The 6,404-nt window shown below is 43.4% G+C and overlaps 1 pseudogene; it reads right to left on the reverse strand.

Annotated features, from left to right (window-relative positions):
* Positions 1–1,756: 1,756 nt before the first annotated feature.
* LOC115068807 lies at positions 1,757–1,910 on the reverse strand (annotated as a pseudogene).
* Positions 1,911–6,404: the final 4,494 nt, after the last annotated feature.

The following is a 6,404-nucleotide window of genomic DNA, read 5'->3' on the forward strand; positions in this document are numbered from 1 at the left end:
GGATTACTGGTATTTGGTGGGGATATGTTATTTTGGTTTTTCATGTTATTATTTTTTCTCTGTGATTTTGACATGTGAATTTCTTTTGTAGTTTCTGACTCTTGTGTGATACTCAGGCTTTCAAGTTTAGTTCTGCTTCTTTTTTTTGAGCTTTATGTGTCTTTGTGGTTTACTTTTTGGGTATGAAGAGCTGGTTCGTCTAAGCTTCTGGTTCTCTCTTTTGATTTTATATTGTCGAGGCCGGATTGATTTTGTATTCAGGAGTTCCATGGTGGCCCAATTCCAATGTGGATCAGAAGCTTTCTGACTTTCTCCTTAGGTCTGGAATCTTCTAAGAATGCTTTTGGCCTCAGGAACTTGGGTGTTGGATTGACCTGAGACCCTGGCCGTGGCCGCGCTATGCAGGGATGCAAAGGCAGATGGGGCGGGAAGAAGCCCCAAGATTTCCCAGGGAGTGGATTGAGTAGCTGGGTTGTACTGGATGCAAAGCATCAGGGAGAGTAAAGGTAAGCTTCGGACCCCCAGAAAGAGGCTGTCAGCCCCAGAAAGAGGCTGACGGGTGTTCCAGGACCAGGGAAGTAGAGGGAGGTGAGGGCGGGGCCAGGACCAGAAGCTGTGCTCCTGGGGCCCAAGAAAAGCACTGAGTTGGTCTGGGTGAGAAGGATCAGGAAGCAATATTGGTTCCCCAGGTATCTGGGGCCCCAAGTCTAGGAATGGCGCAGGGCCCAAACTAGGAGTATAGAATGGCGGGAGGGATGGAAGGGTGAATATGCCTTAGGGAGTCCCCGCGTGAGAGTTGTGCTATAGACTTACCCCAAGAGGCCCGAGGATGGTGCTTCTTCTTTTTTTTTTTATTGTTTTGCTTTGGGATAAATTTCTAGGAATTGGATTACAGAATATCAAATCTGGTTCTTAAAGCATTAGGCCAGTCTGCCATAGTATCAACAAGAGAATGCTGCCTTCCCCCAAATTTCGTCCCACTCGATGATTTCTTAGGTTTTTTTTTTTTTTTTTTATTGCACAGTGTATGTAAAATGGTGTAACAAGGTTTCTCAAATTCTCCTGGTCGCCCTTTTGATTTTATTTTTAGTTTATATAATTTCTGTAATTAGTAAAATATCCTTTCTACATTATTCAGAGGATTTTCAATGGTTTAGATCCTGTCAGGTTTGTTTGAACCAGAAACCTTAGTGAAATGGTCTGCACAGTCTTGGATAAACTTGGTTAACTTGGTATAATTTGGGGAAAAGACAGAATGGGTCAAAAATACCTCTAGTTCTTAGTAACTAATTGGACAATAGGTCAATTAGAGAATTATAAAAGGAACCTACTTTCCTGATTTGGGGAAATTGATTGTTGGATCCACAGTGCTGCAGGTGGGTGGGGGCACTTAAGGAAAAAAGGGGGAGGATGAGTGAGAACTGATAGTCTGTGGGATGTTTCTATCTATGAACAAATCAACAGTGAGAGCCGAAAGGACAAAGCTTCTAACTTTTCTTGGATAAGTCTGGGAAGGAGGTGAGGTTTAAGCTGAGTCTTAAAGAACTAGTTGGGAACAGGTCGAGGTGAAAGGCAGTAGGACAGACAGAAGAGAAAATGCTATTCTGAAGGCATGACCTAGCAAGCCCATGAGAGGGCCCCTTCTTTACTTCTTCCTTCTTTACTTACCCCAAGCTACCTTCTAGAGACAAAAAAAGTTATGACTCTTCTTCCTCAAGTACATCCTAGTAAACAATTTCTTCTTTCTTTTTTTAAATAAAGGAGAATATGAATGCAGTCCCCCACTACCACAGATTATGCAGTCAGGTTTCCCACATTTGGGGAAATCACAGGGATCAGCACAAATAGATGTGCCTCTGTCCAGGAGAACTACTTTTGTGATCATGGCATCTCCCCTGCCAAGTAAGTATGTAAACCGATTCTTCCTTCTGCGACTTAACCAGACTCACCTTCTCTCTGTGCTGCTGCTCTCTTACAGATTTTAGGAGTGCAATCTGATTAAAGTTATCTTTTGAAAGAATACTTTCTTGAACAGTATTTTAAAACCTAAACTTATGACTCCAAAAGAAACAAAATTATGGAAATATTCAGAGCAGAAATCTTTTAGTAGGGGAATTGCAGGTTCATTGCAAGCTCATTGTTCTACACCTGGGGACATAAGGTCTCAATGGCTAATGGACTTTGCTTTTTGCTCTTTTGAGACAGGGTCTCATAACCCCAGTTGGCCTGGAACTCATTATGTAGACCAGGCTGGCCTCCATCTCACAGAGATCTGCTTACCTTTGACTCTACCTCCCAAGTACTAGGTTCAAAGGCATGCACCACCAAGCCTGGATGATCATGAGTTTTCTATCACCACCCATATGAATGTCAGATGGGACCAGGTTGTTATCAGTTGCAAACAGTCACAGGCGCCACACTCTGTTAGAGTCAGATCTCTTATAACCCAGTAGTGTATGAGGTCCTACACAAATCAGTAAATCCTAGTGCCTCCCCTCTCTGAGCCTAAGACATTCCTAGGCTTCCTTTAGACCCTCAACCACTGCAGAGGCCCTGTTGCTAGTCCCTAAATGCTTGAATGATCTTCTGATGCTTAAATGATCTTGAGATTAACTTATTTTTCAAAATTTAGCTCCTTTGGTACCTTTACATCCTTCCTCCATTCTAGACTCCATTTCAAAGTTGCTTACCCAGGCTGAAGATGTCGTGCCATGGTAGAATACTAGCCTAACATGGGCAAAGCTCTGGGTTCCATCTCCAGCACTGAAAAAAAAGAAAGGCAAAGAGAAGAGAGCTGCCTTTCCACACATCTCTAATACTATCCCCACACAGGAGTTCCTAGCCTCCTCTTCTGACACATAGCTTGAAAGACCTCTTCCCACCATGTGTTTGGGATGAATCATTATTGGTGACTTGCTCTCTACAAGATGACTACCCTGAATTCCAGAGCTACTTTGGCACCCTTGAGCACTCACAGCTCTAGGATCTTCATACCGTCCATATTCCCAATGGAAGCCACTACACCCCAGTATGGAATTATGTAAGATGATTCTATCCTAGGATCAGCTCCCCCTCATTTCTAATCTCTCTGACTTCCTGGGTATCTAGTGACTGTGTCTGCTGACTGTACCTCTCACAACATTTTTAGGCTCTTTCTACACAGGCCCACCATGTTTCACTGCTGACCACTCAAAGGAGGCCAGTTCCTCAGTATGGTAGCTTTCCCTCACCTGAGTCTGACCTGCTTCTGGCTTCTTTCTCCTGCAGACTACAGTGCCGACATATCTTACTCTTACCTCCAAACTCAAGTCTGATAGTCAGGAACTTCCTCTTGACTTTCTTGCTGGAACCATGCACGAACACCTTTGAACTCCCCACGGTTCTGATTGGAAATCCTGATGCCTATTGTTGTCTGACTGAGGCTGCTGTGCCTCTTGATAAGGGTGACTCCTGCCTGGTTCTTCCACTGGCATTGTTATCTGCCATGTGGTTAATAAGTAGGCCTCATACCTAGTCTTGGCCTCTCTGTCTGCCACATATACCCACAGTAGCCTCCTATACTTCCAATCAAATATAGGGTTTTGATACCTGTTCAGAAAGGGATGTGAGTCAATCTTATGAATCCAGTTCTCTTGTGGGACACCTTGAGGAGACATCTGAAGATTGACATTAATGAGATGTGTGATATAGTCCTAAGGGTCTCCTTCTGAGAAGCCTGGATCACATCCTTAGGAGTAGGCTAGATGATGTGACCTTGAAACTAAGGACCCTGTGCATCCATCCTATTTGGGCTCAGTATAATCAAGTCATTGTGATTTATTTTATTTTGGTTGAGTTTGTTGTTGTTGTTATTATTATTATTAATATTAATTTTGGTCTTTTTGAGACAGGGTCTCCCTATAGCTCCAACTGGGCTGGAACTCATTACGTAGACCAGACTGGCCTCAAACTCACAGAGATCTGTACTGGGATTAAAGGCGTGGACCAGCACATCCAACTGTTTTTATTTTAAATAGTAAGCACTTTCCCATAACCTTTAGACACTTAATCTAAGGACCAGAAGTACCTCTTCCCTTCTAAGTCCCTACTAAAAATGGACCTCTGATCCATCGTTAGTGGAAGACAGGGCTCTTTCATCCATTTAACTCACTCATCTGGCTAGTTACTTGTGGCGGCAGGGGGTAGGTGGGGTGGGGGTGGTTGGTACTAGATGTTGAACCTAATGCCTTGCACATTAGCAGGCAAGTATTCTACTACTGAGCTATAACTTCAGTCGTCTTTTTACTTTTATTTAGAGACAGTCATCTCACTAAGTTGACCAGGCTAACCTTAAACCTATTCTGTATCTCAAGAAGGCCTTGAACTTGTGGTCTTCTAGACTCAGCCTCCTGAACAGCTGAGATTACAAGCCTGTGCTACCACATCTAACTTCATTCTTTCAAGAGATACTTACTGCTGTCTCTGTGCATTGCCCAGTGATGAGCCTGGGAATACAGTGTGTGTGAGCAAGATCATGCTGTACATGCTCTGCTGGAGCATTTGAAGCAGTATCTGAGTTGTGTCAGGGGGTCAGGGGAAGGCAATGAAAAGAAGCTGAAGGACAAGTAGAGCTTTTCACTGACAAAGAAGGGAGTAGAAGTTGGAAGAAGTAGAAATGCTCAGAGGCAAGAGAGGGACTGACTGCTGAAGAACTGAAAGAAGTCTGGGCAGGGTGTGTGGCACAGGCCTATGATCCCAGCACTTTGGAGGTATAGTTAGGGGGATCAGAGGTTTGAGACCATCCTGGGCTACACGAAAATTTGCCTTAAACAAAACACACTGCCCTACTTTGGTTTTTCTATTGCTGTGATAAACATCATGACCAAATGCAACTTGGGGAGGAAAGGGTTTATTTCATCTAACACTTTTAAGGGAGGCACAGTCCATCTTTGAAAGGAGTCCGGCAGGAATCTGGAGACAGGAGTTGAAACAGACATCACGGAGGAATGCTGCTTGTTGACTTGCTCTTCTCAGTCTTTCTTTTTCGTAAAAAAAAAGTTTCTTATTTTTATTTTAGGTATATGAGTGTATTGCCTGCCTGTGTGCACCTGTGTTGAAGAAGGCATCAGAGCCCTTGGACCTGGAGTTATGGACAGTTGTTAGCTGCCATGTGGGTGCTGGGAATTGAACCTTAGTCCTCTAGTTGTCAGTGCTCTTAGCTGCTGAGCCATCTCTCCAGCCCTTCAGCCTGTTTCCTTTTCTTATACAACCAAGGACCACCTGCCCAGCAATGGCACCACTCACAGTTGGCTGGGCCCTCCCCTATCACTCAGCAATTAAGAAAATGCCTCACAAACATCACCACGGGCCAATCTGATGGAGGCCATTTCTCAATTGAGGTTCTTTCTTCCCAGGTGTGTCAAGTTGGCAACTGAAGTGAACCAGGACACACATACACACACACACACACACACACACACACACACACACACACACACACACACACAAATAATAATAATAATAATAACAACAAAAACAAAAACAAAAACCATGGCTGGATGATAACATGTACCAAGAAAGTGGTGGGCAATGAAAGCAATGTTTTGAAGAAGGCAAGTCACGAAACATCTTAGGAAGTGATGTTGAACCATTTGAACTTGATGTCAGAGTGATAAAACTTTCCTCAGGTAGAACCTAACCCTAAGTAAACCTAGCTTCTGCTAGCCTTGAGAGCACTAGACAAAAGTCAACTTCTGGCTTTACCAATAGCAGGCAGACATAGTGCTAGAATCTTTCTGGCTAAGTTCATGGGTGCCACAGCTATAAGACCACAAGGCTTTTATAGACCTCAAAGCTTGCCTTTGAGCAGTGAGTTAAAAATATAATTTGTTCCTCTTGTATCTTCCTCTCAGAAAATAAAAAAAGACAAAAACAACAAGAAAGCACACACCCAACCAATCCAGGGTGTGCATTCAGCAGGTTCTGGAGATAGAATCCTGTTTTTCCTGACTAGACGAGCCCTGCCTGCTACAGTTCTTCATCTTGACTCTAGAATAAACAATAATGCCCAGAGTATGTTTGCTTTAGTAAAAAACACCAGCTTGGGTCCCTAAGTTAGCACTATGCAAAGTCACTACCTCCTCTTCCTGGGAAAATATGAAGTTTCTGTAACCATGACAGATAAGTTGGGAAAGTATGCTGCTTTGGACAATGCCCTGGTTCTGGGGCTAGGGAAGGGTGAAAGAAAGGCCTACTTTCAGAAACCTCATCTGGAGGGCTACACAGATTAATGGAAACGTGGCTTGGCTTAAAATACTGTTAGCTTCCATTTTGTTGGCACTGTTATTTCCCTTGGAGTCACTTATAAGACTTGATGGATTTAGAGAAATGGTGGCCTTCTTTGGTGAAAAGATTTTATAAATCCT

The sequence above is a fragment of the Nannospalax galili genome, unplaced genomic scaffold (assembly GCF_000622305.1).
Source record: "Nannospalax galili isolate Female #2095 unplaced genomic scaffold, S.galili_v1.0 scaffold128, whole genome shotgun sequence".
NCBI classification, from domain to species: domain Eukaryota; kingdom Metazoa; phylum Chordata; class Mammalia; order Rodentia; family Spalacidae; genus Nannospalax; species Nannospalax galili.